Here is a 16,985-nt window from a genome sequence, read left to right as displayed (position 1 = left end):
GAGCTGGCGACTGCTCCGTTCCCAGGGGCAGGGCCCGTCCGAAAGCCGGTATTGGCTGGGGAGCCAGCCTCCCACCCCTCTGCTTCCCACATACAGCACTTTTGTAAAAAAGCATGAATCAAAGCATTTGCCCCTCTGCTAGCTGTATAACCTTGGGCAAATTATAAACCTCTCTGTGCAAAATTATTGTTGGTGGGAATGAAAATAAAATCTTATGCCCCCCCCAGCTGACTAAATGGACCCCCTCTTGGCCAAGGGGATGCCCTAAAACTGAGTTACTGGCCACAAGAATGGAGGTCAGACATGCCTCATCATGTCCCCCTCTGTTCTTAGAGACATCCTTTGCAAAGCATTAACAGGCCTCAAGCTATGCAAGACAAAGCTTAAACCACACGTCCTCGATTTACCCATATACCAGACCATATACCTGGTGGCTCGCCTCTGATTAACAGACTTCCTTATCTTAACTTAAAACATTCCAGGCCTTTAGACAAAGCTTTATTTCTTTAACCAATTACAAATCAAAGAGTCTTTAAACCCACCTTAAGCTGTTAAGCCCCCACTTTGAGATGTCCCACCTTTTAGGACCAAACCAATGTACGCCTTCCGTGTATTGATATACGACTTTACATGTAATTCCTGTCTCCCTGAAATGTATAAAATCAAACTGTAACCCAACCACAGCAAGTCCATTGGCTCAAGGCTTCTTGGGCGTGGCTCCAGGCCATGGTCCTCAAACTTGGCTCAGAATAAACCTCTTTAAATTATTTTATAGAGTTTGGCTTTTTTTCCATTGATAGGTGGTAGCAGCAGAACCAGGCTGGGCCCTGTGGTCAGGGTTGATTATAATGACTATTTATTAAGCCATGACCACATGCTAAGCACCTCACATTGTATACTTTCCTGACCCCATTGCACTCCAGACAAGCTGAGATTACTGTTATGTTCTTCCAAAGCACCCAGCTGTCTGCCTTGACAGCACTGTGCATGCTGGCACTTTGCTTAGTAGTTTATGATGTAATGTGCCTTCATCCACTAGACTGTCGGCCCCAGGAGGGCAGGGCCCATCCTCTGTTTTACTGTCCACTGTATCTTTGGTACCTAGCATGTGCCTGACACAGAGAAGGTGCTCAATTAGTATGTGTTGATCTACATCATCTCTAATCCTCACAGTTACTCTGCAAAATGTTCTAACAGGAAAGGAAAAAAACCAACATGTGGGTTTGCTCTGGTCATTAGGCAAGAAGGCCTGACTTAAGAACTTGATCTAGGCCAGGCACAGTGGCTCACACCTGTAATCCTAGCACTCTGGGAGGCTGAGGCAGAGGATCACTTATAGTCACGAGTTTGAGACCAGCCTGAGCAAGAGTGAGACCCCCATTGCTACTCAAAATAGAAAAATTAGCCGGCTGTCATGGCGCACGCCTGTAGCCCCAGCTACTTGGAAGGCTGAGGCAGGAGGATCACTTGAGCCCAGGAGTTTCAGGTTGCAGTGAGCTATGATGGCACCACTGCACTCCACCCGGGGCAATAGAGCAAGACTCTGTCTCAAAAAAAAAAAACAAACAAAAAAAAAAACGAATTTGATCTAGCTAGTAATAATGATAGTTTAATAATCCCATTGGTTCTGCTGGTTCTTACTATAGGTAACAGCGTAGGCCTAGGGTGCACAATTCTTGTTTAGACAAGCTCTTTAATGGTCCTTTTCAGATGTATTAATAAAAGGGTAGCCCATAGCCTAGCACAGATGTCATCATTGTTCTGCAATCAAAAATAACAGAAATTTGGAGTTTTTGGAAGGTCTGGGGAAAAGTGTCCAGGAAAACTGGTCCCTGGAAAATGGCAGTAAACTACGTTTGAGGAGACAGCCACAGAGTAATTCTCCAAGGGTGTGACCAAGCAAGGGGAGGATATCTGACATTCAGTTTTAACTTCTGCCCTGTTTCGAGTGCTTGGTGAAAGCCTGTTACATACAAGAGCAACAGCTTAGTGGGGCTTAGGGAATGAAGGTGCCAAGCCTAGTATATGTGCATGGGGCGAAGCGACAGCTGACCCTGGATGCCAGATGGCCAGTGGGCATGGTCCCCACCCTGAAATCCTGAAAAATACTACAGATGGGGAGAGTTTGCACCAACATTTGGGCAATATTTTAAGAAAATAAATGATAACCTCAGAGAACTTCTACAAGGAGAAAATCCTTTGGGAAGAATTAAGAAATGTGGGGGAATGCACCTCCCCTTTCCATATATGCGGGATGAGGGCTTCAGCCAGCATAACTGCACTAGAGAAGGAAGGGGCACAGGGGGTGGTTGGGACATGCCCCCTTATGGGTAAGGAAGAAGAGGCTCACAGAGGTGGGGTCATAAAGACAACACGTAGTGGGACAGGAATTGCAGGAGGGGTCCTTCAGGAAGGGAGGATGGAGAGTCCCTGAGGCCCCCAGGCTGCTGCCAATTCTGCAGCCAGGCTAGGTGGCCCCAGATCCCTCCCTGCCTGAATACCAGGCGCTGGCGGATACCCTGCTCGGGGCAAGGGCTGTCCCACCCTCTCCTTCAGCACAAAGGGGCTCTCCTAGCCCTCCACCCATCTTTCCTATTCACCCACACCAACCCTAAATAGAAAAAGTCCCTGTTACATGCTCTCTTAGAATGGCTATTTTGTTGAAGTGCCAAGTGACCTGCTCCTCCTGCTCCCCCATTCCATCCCTCCAGCCATCCCCAGTTGGAGTCCATAAATAAAACAAAGGCTTTGTTTCTTTATTTTGATTTCCTCCTAAAATCTCAAACATGCAGGAAACACCCACCCAGCCCCAGATAAGTGGACTCAGGCAGCTGTCCACTGTGGGTGGGTGGGGCCGGGCCAGTGAGTGTGGGTGGCGGGAAGGCTGTGATGCCAGCTGGCCTGAGCTGCCTGGGAGCGCCAACAAGCACCTGACCTCTCCTGGGCCAGATTTCCTTAGTGGGAAAAGAAGGGCTTGGGCATGAGAAGCGCTAGGCCTTCCAGCCATCTGCCCAAGGAAGCTCGACCTGAGGAATGTGGGTACAGAAGGGAGGCTGAAGAGATATATCTGACACAAGTCTTTTTTAATATATGCCCCCAAGGCTTTGGGACAGTGGCTTCACCCTTCTTCCATCATCTCCGGTCACAATAAAGCAGGCATTGAAAGAAGACCATGATAGAGGCTTCCCAGAAGGGGACCAGCCAAGAAAGAAGGCTCTGCCTCTGCCTCCTAACCTTGGGCCAGCACTTCCAGTGGAGTTAAAATATAAAGGAGTGAATTTGTCGTTTATTTGAAAAGGGGGAATTTTCAAGAAGGTATGCTGAAATTCTAAAGAATAAAAAGAAAAACATGCTAAGCTGAACTAAAATTAATTGTACTTTTGAAATGAATATATAATGCTTTTACATATTTCATTTTATATTTTGAGAACCTGTCCCCAATGCCCCTCCCAAAATGGTCAGCTCCTAAAGGGGTGGGTGGGCCACCTGAGTCCATCACGCTCCAGCAATCTCTAGCCAGCTCCCTGTGCCCCCCAAAACTGTTACTTTTAATTTGTGCACTTGGTATAACAGGGACAGCCTAAGACACTGTATGAATAGTAGGTTGTTTCTAAACCCAAACTTGCCTTTTAGAAGTGGGCCTGTAAACATAACACATGTGTATATATCTGTATAATCAAATAGGCATTGGTTTTCTCGTACGTTTAGCTGCCTTCATTGGCACTGCTTCTATTGCAAGACGAGCCCAACAAAGCAGGTCCTTCTGTGGGCTCCGGGCTCCCAGCCCCTGCTGGCTTTGCGGCAGCGCCATCCGAGTGAGGGAAGAGAGCCCGGTGGTGTTATTCTTTGCTGGCATCTCAGGGACAGAAAACATTTCAAGTCCTTCTTGCCACTTAAGGAAGAGGACTTGGGGATCCTCTCAGGTCCTCATGTTCTGTTGTGAAACTAGTTCCATAATAATCTTGATCCCCAATCGTGACTCACTGAAAATGGGCTCTGCCTGGGTAAGGCAGGCCTTTCTAGAAGTTTTTGAGTCTTTGCTACCCAGTTCTAAAAAGCAGTACTTTGCTCACTGCTCGTTTTAACTGCAGCCAAGCTACGTGCAAATGGGATCACGCCAGGCTCCAGCTCAGGAGCCGATCAGGGTGTGGAACGGAGAAGGCTGCACACAGTTGGGTGAGAAACTGGGTGCTGTCGTCAGGGAGCGATTCTAGCCTCTGCAGCTGCAGAGCTGGCTCTCCCGCCTCGCTCCTGCTTGGAGGAGAGGAGGACCAAGTACCAGGCACCTGGCTCTTCTGTGAAAGCTGCGGGAAGGGAAAGCTGGAGCAGGTGAGGCTAGAGATTAGAAAGTACTCTGTCCTGCTTTAGTCTCCTTACATCAAAGTAGTGCTATGCTCTAGAATATAAAATGTATTTTTTTAAAGATTGTTTCAGATGAGCTGCTTAACAAATCGTCATCTAATTATAAAGAGAATCATGTTTTCTCTGTCTTCCAAATATACAAATCTACCATCTAAACTACAGTTCGGTTTGGGCAGCTATGACTAAACCATACTCTGCAGCCTGGCCTGAACCCACGATGATCAAGGCGGGTGTTTGTGAGGGTGGATGAACTTCTCTGAAAAAGGTCACTGCCAAAAATGCACACTCGTCCGACTCGCCCGTGGCCTCTCCCCAGCGTGGTCAGAAACAGCAAAAGGCTCTTCAATCAACAAACTCGAGGGGGGCCCCGCTGGCATCTTCATCGAATTAGCTGAGGACATGAGGCCCAAAGAGAGAGCCAACCATGGAAACTCAGGAGCAGGGCTCCCAGAGCCCAGCACAGGGGGTCCAAAGCAGCCAGGCCAAATGACCAGGGATCCGTTGTTAAGTCCTGCTCTAGCATGGAAAGGATCAAGCACAGGCAAAATGGTCACGTCTGTTCATTTTGGGTAATGAGTACAAGGTATTTGTTATATTATCCTTGACATATTTTTTCTTTTTCAAAACAAAGTGCACAAATGATTTAGGGGTTCATACTTGACTATAAGATGACTGTCATCTAGGCACTCTGCCTCTTTGCCCTCCAGCCAAATCTGCACCTCTGTGGCTTCAGCCGCCTCACTGGTGCTCGTCCACAGGCTGCTCCATCCCTTCCCCTCCTGAGCCTTTGCCCCACAGCAGCACTGACTGTGTACAGCCATACCCCCATGGGATATGTCCCATAAGCACCGGGAGAGAAGGGACCATGTCATTTTGGTCATTCAGTTCTGGGGACAGCACAATGTAACAGAAGGGACATGTGCTCCAGGAACACACAGACCTGGGTCAGACCCCTTCCTGGCTCTGCTTCTCTCAAGGTACAACCGTGGGTGACCTACTTAACCTCCCTGAGCCTCAGTTCCCGCAGCTATAAAAGGCTAACAGCATCTAACAAAATTGTTGTGAGGCTTACAGACAGCAGATGTAAAGTGCACGGTACAGGGCCAGCCCACCAGTCCTTGCTGAAGGAAAGTAGGATGGATGGATGAGTGGATGGGTGGGTGGACAGGAGGAAGGAAGGAAGGACATACATAAGGGCTGTCTTTAAACCATGACATTTGAGGAGCAGTTGAAGAAAGTAAAGCTGCTCATGCTGGAGAAGAGCAAGACTGTCAAAGGTTCATGGGGGATGGATCCAGTGGGACAGGTTAAGGGGAGAAAGGAAAGAACTTCACAGGGATAAAAGACTCCCCAAATGGAGTGGACCGACTTGAAGGGCAGCAAGTGCTCATCTCTAGAAGCAGAAGTCAAAGATCCACCCTTAACAGGCTGTCACAGAAGGAGGGACTCCCCTGTTAAAATTTCTCCTTGAGCCTTTCTTTACTCAGGAGTCACTTTCCCATCTTGGCCACATTTGTCTGCTACTGTACTAATACCAGCTTAGTCTGAAAATCACCACACTTTTTAAATTCTTTCTTTAGCCTTAATCTGAGTAAAACATTCATTTAAAAAAACCAGGTTTGATGTGATGCCTATATTTTTTATAACACATATTATATAAACCAGTATATAACTATTAAAATGAAAGATCCTGTCTGTGTCTCACCTAAAATTATCTCCCTCACTACTATGAGAAATGTGCTCTACTGGGTGTGAACCTAGGCTGAATGTACTCGAGGGGCCCTTCTCCGTCTAGGATTCTGTAACCTGAAGTTTGCTTGAATACTGATAATGCTCTTCATTCTTACAGTCCTTTTTGGTCTCCCAAGCACATTTTCATCTAATCCCCATGACAACCCTGAGGGCTGGGCAGAGAAGTTGCAGATGGAGCCTGGGGCCATGTAGCACAGGCCACGTAGCACACCCAAGCCAAGCCCTACAGATAGTCACACAGGGCCAAAGCTCAGAGCTCCCACTCTCCATCCCACCCTCCTTTGTTCCACCACTAGATGCTGCACAGCCAGATTCATTCTTGGTGCTCTCCAAAACCTTACTAGCAACAAAATCATGATGTGTTATCCCTCGAGGTAGCCTGATGCCAGGCGTACAGCCCTCTGAGACCTCAGCAACTGGTGATGACCTACCTTGTCATTTGGACATCTGGACATCAGCAGGCCCCACCCAGTACTATCTGAAGCAGGAGGTAGCAGTGCTGCCCTCTGTCAGAGCTCCACAGGACTGACCCGCTGGCTGACTGCACAGGCTGAGCAATGATAACTGTCCCATTCTATCTGCATCCTTGATCTCTGCCTCTGCCTGCTCAGGCAGCCCTGGAGTGGCATACTGGCTTGGCTGGACAACAAGGCCACAGAGTAGATCCTCAATGAACATTAGGAAAGTCACGTGCCTTTAGACCAGAGGTTGCTAACCTGGGATCCCGGGCTGGTTTTCGGAGCTCCATGAATTCCCTGAATTATGAGCCCAACTTTGTATGTCGAACAGTTTTTTCTGGGCTTCTCATTGGCATATTAAAGAGGTTATGACCCAAGAAGGTAGACACCATCACTCTGAACTCTGGAAACGCAGCCTTCTTGGCTACCTGTTGCATGTAAGAACTTGCTGGAAGTGGCACTAATATCCCATTCCTGTGTACAGAGATCTCACAAGAGTGAGTACATCTTTGGGAGACCTGAGCTCTGCTTAACCTTACTGTTGCTTGGACTTTGTTACTTGCAGCCAAAAGCATCCCCACTGATTCAGCACTGTAAGGCCTCATCCAAGACGAGGGTGCAGGGCCTTCGAGTCCACAAATAAAATTTCTCTCAAAGCTTGAATTCTCTGCTCAGTAACCAGAAAACAGGTACCTGCCAGATACCCCAGGTCATAGGGAACTCCCCCAGATCCTTCTTTTTTCCCATCCCCAGACAAGGGTGACTGAACCTTATAGCTGGCTGAATGCCTGCCCAGGGCTGGCCGGTACAGAGCCTCTGGAACTCAATGTACACCCTCTGGATACTTGAGGACATTCCAGCTTTGCACAAGAACATATTCCCACTTAGTTCACATGATATGGTTAGTATAAACAACACAATGCTCATGAGCAGGTGCCAATCGCTTGCGGTAGACATACTCTGGGGGCATTTCATTGGTAGAACGGATTACAGTGATTACATCAGATGTAAAATTTAAAATGGAGACCATATTTCCCTGATAACTCACTGGATCCAGGAGGCTGGTCAACATGGAATTCTGACTATGGTTAGGACCAGTCACCCCAGGGGCTCAATTTATCAGAGTCCATCAGTCTTTCCTGGTTCCAGATGACCACTTGAGCTCATGAACCAACCCAGGGGTAACTTTATAAGTAACTTTATAAGTAGCTGAGATCAACTGAAAGTATGAAATACCTGTGGCTAGAGCTAATGATAAAACAAAAGTTAAACCGGTCACAAAAATGTCTTATTACATGAAAATATAAGTGAAAAACATAAACTGTCTTTTTCAGGAGCAAAGGTGACAACCCTGAAAAATAATCACTTGCGTCACCAGGCCTTGACTACCCCTCCATAAGGAAATGTCAAGGTCACATCTAGGGGAGCAGTCTCCACTAGAGCACCAGGCTTGTTCAACATACCGCCCCCCTCAAAGAGGTTGGGAGACCTGGAAAACCCCAGAGCATCAAAGCCCCATGCCTCCCACCCTTGCAGAGAAAGGACAAACTACACCATCAACCACAGACAAAGAAGCTAACTGGCTTCTGGGCAGTATGAACAGACCCAAGAGTGAAAACCATTGCCTGAAACATTTTCAGCCTCGTTCAGTAGAGACATGAGATTTACAGGAAATTAGAAGGTTTACAAAATGTTAGCAGCTCAAGTTTCTTCCCTGGGAAAAGAGGCAGGAGAAACTCTAAGAACTGTCTCCGGGAAAGTGCTTTGTTCACTGCTAAGCCTCTGACACCAGTTATTAATAACCACAGTTCGCTACCTCACACTTCAACCCACCAGTGAATGTCTACAGCAAATGCTATGTTATAAAGCATAATACAGGCAGCACTAGAGCCTTCAAGCCCAGGACAGCCAGACCCTCACAACAGGGACCAGGCCAGCTAAATGGCCAAAAGCATGAGTTGTTGACCCTTTCTTGTCCCAGTTCTTCCACCTTTACAATAATAAAACCTTTCTGGAGGCATTTTGTCAAATGATGAACAAATCCACTTCAAGTGCTACGGGCTTTGTAAGCCCTGCTGGCTGCTGTTAATACAGTGGAGCTTCAGGGATTTTAAGTCACATTTCCTTCTTGCTCCTGGTGCCAGGCAATCCTCTGGGGGCCACAGTTCTGAGCCTTGTCAGTCACCCTCTCTGGTCAGGCCCAGGACAGAGTGAGTCCTGCAGAAGCCAGAATCACTCTAGCCCAAGGAAGTGCCCTACCAGCAGGGGCCCATGGGGGAGGAGGGCCAATCCCAGAGCTCTACATCAAGGCCACAGTGAAGTGGTCTTTGTCCACCTCTCCAGCCTCCACGGTGCCCCAGGCCAGCACAGACCTCAGCTCCAGCCACAGAGTTAAACTGGGTCTGCAGCGGGGATCCCACGACGCCTGGGATTCCCTATCTCAGCACTGACCACGCTGGGTTGTCACTCAGTTTGCGCCCCTGCCTTCCCCGCGGGGCAAGACTGGCACTGTGACTGACACACAGTTCGATGTATGAGCCCAGGCCCTAGTTGTGACCAGAACCCCTGCTCCCCAAACCCTGGGGGCGCAGCGATGGGTTGTTTATGAAGCAGGCTGCCTTTTACTATTCAGATAAATTTGACAACTCCCTGGCGGATCCCTGCCCCCGTTAACGCCATCTTAAACGGGGGAAAGAGCCCCCCACTCCTACCCGAGTCCTGCCGCCCATCTCCCCTACAGGTCCCCGCCAGGGCAGCCAACGAACCCAAGGGTGATTACCATGAAAGGGTCTTTTTGAGCGGTGAGCAGGCCCTCCCCACCGGGACCTCGGTTGTGGCCGGTTTTCCGTTGTCGCACCGTTACTCTGGAGCACGCGATGGGGGCAAAAGGCCACGAACAGCCAGTTCCAGGGCGCACCACGCGCTTGGGGAGCGCGGCCGAGCTCGGGGGCGGCCACACCTCCCGCCCCGGAACAAAGCGCCGGCCCGGGCAGGGGCAGGGGCAGGCGCGGCGGGGCTCCCTCCCCTCCCAGGGCCGCCGGACCACTCACCTCGCGCTCCCGCCCCGGCTCGGCTCCGGCCCTCAGGTCGCCTCCTCCATACTCGCACGGGTGAGGAGGTAGCGCCGCGCCAGCCGGGGCCCTGGGCAGCCTGACTGACGGCCACCCGCCTGCCGCCCGCCGGCCGCTCCGGCCCGTCCCCGCCCCGGCGCCGCCTTAAAGCGACCGCGCACCCCGCGCGCCCCGAGCATTCCTTATATTGCCACAGCGCCTGCTAAAAATAGAGCGCTGCGGCGGGCGCGGGGGGAGCCCAGTGCGGGCGCCTGGACCCCGCGGCCCCGCGTGCACCCCGTCCCCCGGGACGCGAGCCCTGCGAGGTCCGGCCCACCCGCGCCGACTCCTCCGGGCCGGGCAGAGCGCGCGAGCCGGGCCACGGGCCGGAGCCGGCGCCACTACCTCCCCCGCGGCCCGGCGCACTTACCCGGGTCCGAGCCGGGGAGCTGGCTTTAAGGTGGACGCCGAATGGGAATGCTCCCCGGCCTCTTTAAGAGCCTCTCCGCTCCAACCTTTAAATCTCCGCTCTAGCCCGGCCAACTTCTGAGCCTACGGGCGCCTCCCCAGTCCTCGGCCGCCACCTTAACCGCATTCCCTTCAAATGCTGAGACGACTTTCTTCCTAGATCCTGCCCCCAGCATCGCTTACCCCAGGCCTTCTTGGTGTACTGTTCGTGGGCCCAAACTTCGTTTGGGTGGATCCGACGGGGACAGGCGACACTCACACACCATTTCATTGTTTCAGTTCCCCTAACTCCTCTCCATCGGCGTCATTTTCCCCTCATTTAAAAAATTGAGATATACTCCACATATCATAAAATTCCATCTTTTAAAGTGCACAGTTCGGTGGTGTTTGGTATATTCACAAAGTTGTGCAACCATCACCGTGATCTAATAACAGAGTATTTTCATCACTCCCCACAAAAAGAAAACAAAAAAACTACCCATTCTCCCCTCCCCCAGCCTCTGGAAACCGCTAATCTACTTTCAGTCTCTGTGAATTTGCCTATTCAGGACATTTCCTATAAATGGAAAAATACAACATGTGGTCTTTTGTGGCTTCTTTTCAGTTAGCATAATATTTTCATGGTCTATATATGTTGTATGTACATGTAGCAGTACTTCACTTCTGTTCATGACTGAATAATATTTCATTGTATGTATATATCACCTTTTGTTTATCTATTCATCAGTTGATGGATATTTTTAGGTTTCCACTTTTGAGCTATTATGAATAAAGCTGGTATGAATATTTGTGTACAAGTCTGTATGAACATATGTTTTCATTTCTCTTGGGTATATACTTAGGAGTAGAACTGTTGGGTCATATGTTAACTCTATTTAACTGTTTCTTTGTTTTTATATTTTTAGAGACAGGGTCTCACTCTGCCACCCAGGCTAGAGTGCAGTGGTGTGATCATAGCTCACAGCAACTTCAAACTCCAGGGCTCAAGCGATCCTCCTGCTTCAGCCTCCCAAGTAGTTAAGAGTGCAGGCGTGCACCACGGCACGCAGCTCATTTTTCTATTTTTTGTAAAGCTGAGGTCTCTCTGTGTCACCCAGCCTGGTCTTGAACTCCTGGCCCGAAGTGATCCTCCCACCTCAGCCTCCCAAAGTGCTGAGATTACAGGTGTGAGCCACCACACCCAGCCTCTGTGTTTAACTTTTTGAGGAACTGCCAAACTGTTTTTCAAGCTGCACCACTTTCCATTCCTACCAACAATGTATAAGGGCTCCAATGTGTCCACATCCTCTAAAACTCTTGTTATTGTGAGTCTTTTTTATTGTAGCCATCCTATTGGGGGTGAAGTAGTATCTCATTGTGGTTTTGATTATCAGCGTCATTTCTGAGCACAGTCTTTTTGTGGGTGGACATCTATGACTTGGAACTAGCTTTACACATCCAAGGAACCCACTTCCTTCCCATTTTTCACCCCAGGCCTAAGGGGACCTCGCGGCCCTGCTGAGTCTTACCTGCCAAACTGATGCTCTCAGTCCCATGCAGGCTTCCACTGGCATCCCAGCCACCCAAGGAACCATTTGGTGAGAGCTGTTGTGTAGCGCCCTGTGCCCGCACTCCCACTTGCTGTTCTGAAGGCCTGGTAGACCCCAAGAATCCCTAGAGCAGGGAAGAGCAGACTGGGTGCTATCAAGAGTATCTCACCTTGGTAATAGGGAGTAAAAGAATTGGCTGGGGAGGGTGCTTGAGGGACACTAGTTCACCTTGACTGGCTGGGTCTTGCCCTAGAGCCTGCCTTGCTCCCCCTTCCATTTACTATAGGCCTTGGGGGTGTGGGCAGGGGTCTGCGTATCCTGTCCTGTGTATCCTAATGGGCTCCCTCTGGTAAGAGCTGTCCTGTCCCAGGCCCTGACTGGCACAGAAGCCTAATGTTGCCCTCAGCTTGAGCTGTGACAATGTCTACACAAGAGCTGTCTTTATACCACTTTCATACATGTATCTTTAATAACATGTTTCTCAGAAATGGAATTTAAACAGCCAGTAGTCATACCCAGCTACCTGGGATTCTCTAATGGTGAGATTAAATAGTGCAAGTTGTGATTGGGGATGGGCTGTCCCATTTGGGTTGCCTCCTCTGCTCTTTGAACCCTGAAATAGAGGTGTGGCTCAGTTGCTGGCAAATGGGGGCTTTAGAGAGTAGAGTCACAGACAGAGCAGAAGAGCAAGACCTGGGTTTGGTAGTTCATTCATCCAGTAAACGTGATCAGACGATCCATCGAGTGCCAGGCACCAGGGCAGAGACCTACCCTCAAGCAAAGTGAGTGCCAACCAAGGGGTAAGTGGTGTGGAACAGAGAAGCACAGGCTGGTGGGAGCCCAAAGGAAGGGCACCTAACCCATGTGGGCAGGGGGCAAGTGCCCAGGGCAGGACTTCTGTGAAAGCTGATGATTGAGCGAGGTCTGGAAGGACAAATAGCAATTAGCTAGGCTGAGAAGGGAAAGAGAAAACCTTATATGCTGAGGCATGAGCGAGCTGAAGTCTTTCTAAAAACTCCAGCAGCTCTACCTGGCTGATCAAGTGGGTTTGAGGCATGGCAGAAGGCCAGACTCCTGACCAAGAACCCAGGCAGGGCTCAGGCCCAAATTTCATGCCCAGAGGGCCAAGGACAGCCACATGGCCAGAGTCAATTCTTAGCATAGGGCTAAGATCAGAGCCACTGGGCTGACCCAGAGTAGGACCTCCCCAGTCAGTGACAAAGCAAACATGCTTCATCCACTGCAATGTGTCCTGTGCTTGCCTCTCTGCCCTTGGAGGCTTGCTCAGAGCAGACCCAAGCTGGTGCCTAGCGGTTCAGTGGACAAACATGGGGGCTTGGGACTTTGGGGCTGGAAACCAGCCAGGTCATTTGTGACCCACCTTCCTCTAGAACTCTCAGCCTTGGTATAGTCCCAGGGGTAAAAGTAGCTCTGAGTTCCTGAGCACATATGGTGTGCCAGACACTGGATGTAGTGATGGGTCCGCACACCTCTCAACAACCCTGTGCTGACCCATCTTAGACATAAGGAGACTATGAGCTTAATCCCACACCGTTGGTGTACTGAGAGCCAGGCTCTTTTGACCACAAAACCTGTCCTTTTTTTCTATGCCAGGTCACTCGGTGGCAGGTCAGTTTTGTATCTGGTGTTGTGGAAGCAGGGAGAAGGTGAATAGATAGCGAGCACTCAGTCCAATCACAGTCTCTTCAGGCCTGTGCCCGGAGTTAGATCTTTTGGTGACTCTGAAGCACCAGCCATGGACTAGCGAAGGACCCTTGCCTACCCCAGTGCTTGTTCAGCTGACCTTCCTTCTGTGCCAAGAACAAGGCCTGTCTATCCCCGGGCTATGGATGATATAGAATCGAGAACCATGTAGTCTACTCTCAGGGTTTTCATGGCCTTTACCAATCCAGGTCCAGTCACTTCTCATCTTTAGCCCTCTCTGCTGCCCTGCTATAGTTTGAATGTCCCCTCCAAACTCATGTTGAAATTTAGTTAAGGGAGGTGGGGCTTTTAAAGAAGTGAGTAGGTCATGAGGGCTCCACCCTCATGAATAGATAAATGCTATTATTGCGGGAGCGGGTTAGTTATCACAGGAGTGGGTTCATGATAAAAAGGAGGAGTTCAGCCCAATTTTCTCCCACTAGCTTGTGCTTTCTGCCTTTCTGCCATGGGTTGACCCACACCAGATGCTGGCACCATGCTTTTGGACTTCCCAGCCTCCAGAAACGTGAGCCAAATAAATTTCTTTTCTTTATAAGTTACCCAGTCTGTGTTATTCTGTGATAGCAGCAGAAAATAGACCCAGGAATACCCCTCCGCACTCACTACCTGCTCCAGCCTCATTAGGAGCGAAGCCTCACAAGGTTTTCCTCTCTGATGCTTACAGTTCCTCCTTCACATGGGCTCTTTCTCACTCTCTGGGGCTAGAAGAGCAGCTTCCAATCAACCTATTTCCCATTCTCAGCCAAACTTCTCCAAAAAGTTGTCCATACTCAACAAATACTTTTGTTTATGATATTTGTTTTTCTGATAATTTGGCTCTTCTTCCATTTAAACTAAAGTCCACTGACTTAAATATTTTGGACTACAACCCATAGGAAGAAGCAGGTTTTACATGGCAAACCAGAACACACACAAAGTTTTATGAAATAATACTTATCTTTACTATGTGCGACTCACTCTGCTCTATCCTATTCTTTTTATTTTAAAATGCTAGCAAGACCTACTAAATCAATTTCATGCCCCACTAATGGATTGTGACCTACAGTTTGAAAAACATTGAACAGTATTTTGACATCCAGAGCCTCAGGATAGTGACATTATAGCAGAAATTTGTCAAGAAAGAAAAATCAACTCTAAGATATTGAAACACATCCTAGGAAAACAACAGTTTAGAAAGAAAGGTTTTGAGTTTCAAAAGCTTAGGCAATTTCCTCTTCTAGGGAGACCTTAGTAAGTTGTGGCAGGCACGTATGGCAACAAAATGAGATGAGACTCTCCAGTTGTTCCCCCAGTCTCCCACCCCCCACGTGGGACATTTGTCAATTTGGGGCCCTGGCTAATGATCAAGCTTTGCCCAGAAGTAGGACCTCTAATGAAGGAAAGAGAAACCAGCAAAGCTTTTAGTGGCCACATGGTGCTAGAATGACAAATTAGAACCAGGGGCCTTAAACATGCAACCAATTTTTTCCACATGACATTTGCTGGGTTCTAGGCCTAGAAATGCATCTAAAAGCAGAAGAAAATCTTCCACAGTCTCCAGTACTTAGAAAACAAAAGCTTCCAAAGAAGGAAGGGCCTGCCTCAAACACAAAGCCAGCTGTCACTTCAAGACATTGGCCAGATTTTGAAGCTCTGTGGGGACAGAGTCTGGACAGGTAGACTGGGAACCTCTGAAGAGCAGAACTGAATCTCCATGGACTTTCACAGCTAAGGACACAGAGACCTGCAAGGGTCTCCATCAAAAGCCACATGCTAGGAATACGGGTAAACCAGAGATAGACGTGAGAAATATAGATCCCAAAACCCAAAACCCAGCTCCAACCCAGTTCAATCCTTTACTGGATTGATGTAATCATTCCTCACCCCCACCTGCCTAACAGAGGAAAGAGGGAATACTCTGTGTGGGAAATTGCATCATCTGGAGTTGCCATGCCTTTTCTATACAATGTCTGCATATAGTAAAAAATAATTAAACCTGTGAAGATGCATGAAAATATAATTGATAAGCAAGAGAAAAAGCCAGACAATAAAAGAAGACACATAGATCATCCAGATGTTGTGGTTGATAGACAAGGACTTTAAAATAACTTATTGTAGAAGAACTTACTTCTACCACACATTGCTGGTAGAAGTAAATATTGCTATATCCATGTATCAGTCAGGGTTTACTCAGGATACATAAACACACAGTAATTTGGAAGTAGATTTTAATACAAAAATTATTAAGTGTAAGAGAGGATTACTACTAAGAGGAAAAGAGAACTAATGAATACAATTATAGCAGATATAAGGAGAAGTCTTTAGGGCTGAGGCAGAGCACCCAAGGAAGGAAAAGATCCAGGTGAGGCCCAGACCTTAGCCTTTGACCACACCTTGTTGGAGATGGTACAGCCATGACCCACTGGATGGTGAAGAAGTTCACTGAAGTTCTATCTAGATGGAATTCACTGGAGAGCATTCCTCTTGGGTGCTGAGGGAAGCCATCCACAGAAAGGTGCCATCCCTTGGAAGTTTCTGGAAAACTTTCCACAGGAATGATGCACTGGAAGTTGACCTTTGGTGTGTTGGAGGAAGCTGCCAATGGAGATGTGCTGTGTGTGTCTGGCTGTTACATACCACAGGAGCTATGTGCTGCAGGAACCCACCATCTTAATCTGTTTAGTGTTGATAGAAAGGAATACCTGAGGCTGGGTAATCTATAAAGAAAAGAGGTTTCTTTGGCTCACAGTTCTCCAGGCTACACAAGAAGCATAATGCCGGCATCTGTTTTGGGTGAGGGCCTCAGGCTGCTTCTACTCATGGTGGAAGGGAAAGGGGAGCCGGCATGTGCAGAGATCACATGCTGAGTGAGGAAACAAGGAGTGGGGAGGAAGTGCCAGCCTCTTTTTAACAACCAGTTCTCCCAGGGACTAATAGTGTAAGAACTCACTCATTACCTCCAGGATGGTACCAAGCCATTCATGAGGAATCCACCCCCATGACCCAAACACCTCCTTTTAGGCCCCACCTCCAACATTGGGGATCAAATTTCAACATGAGGTTTGGGGAACAAACATCCAAACTATAGCACCTATCAAGGGGGCACATCAGAACCAAGAAGAGAAGCCCCTTTCTCCTGCACTGGCTGCCATTGCTCTCTGCTGACAAAGCTTAACATTGTGCCAGCTGGCAAAAGAGAAATGTTTTCAGGGTCCACCTCCATTATCACAGAGCAGACAATTCAGGATAGATTTGGAGCTAACAGACAATTAATTGACAACTGGCACAATCAGCTTTGAAAAATTGTTTATTAGAATCTACTAAAGCTAAATGTCACTTAACTTCTGACTCAATATTTCTACTCCTAGGTCTATATTTAAGAGAACTGAGTAAATACTTCCACCCAGAGACATGTATAAGAATGCTTATAGCAGCTTTATTCAGAATAGCCAAAAACTGGAGACAACCCAAATGTTTACCAACTGGATGATAAATAAATTGTGGTTTATTCATACAATGGATACTGCACCACAATAAATAAGAATGAAATACCAACACATTAATAACACAGATTAAACTCATAGACATTATATTTAGGGAAAGAAGCCAGATAGATACAAAGGGCAACATATATGAAGTCCAATAAAAAGTAAATCTAATTG

General features: G+C 48.2%; 1 protein-coding gene across 8 annotated transcripts in view; it reads right to left on the bottom strand.

Moving 5' to 3' along the window:
* The window catches only part of MRAS (muscle RAS oncogene homolog), a 56,691-nt gene extending 46,192 nt beyond the window's left edge, over positions 1–10,499 (bottom strand). For 2 of the 8 annotated variants that reach the window (XM_045539175.1, XM_045539174.1), the window contains exon 1: positions 9,623–9,758. The gene's annotated coding sequence lies outside the window, so the exon portion shown is untranslated. Of the gene's footprint in view, positions 1–9,351; positions 9,535–9,622; positions 9,922–10,052 lie in introns of those variants that run through there. The other 6 variants (XM_045539169.1, XM_045539181.1, XM_045539186.1 and 3 more) reach the window with 6 other exon arrangements.
* Positions 10,500–16,985: the final 6,486 nt, after the last annotated feature.

The sequence above is a fragment of the Lemur catta genome, chromosome 1 (assembly GCF_020740605.2).
Source record: "Lemur catta isolate mLemCat1 chromosome 1, mLemCat1.pri, whole genome shotgun sequence".
Taxonomy (NCBI): domain Eukaryota; kingdom Metazoa; phylum Chordata; class Mammalia; order Primates; family Lemuridae; genus Lemur; species Lemur catta.
This window is presented reverse-complemented; position numbering and strand designations above follow the sequence as displayed.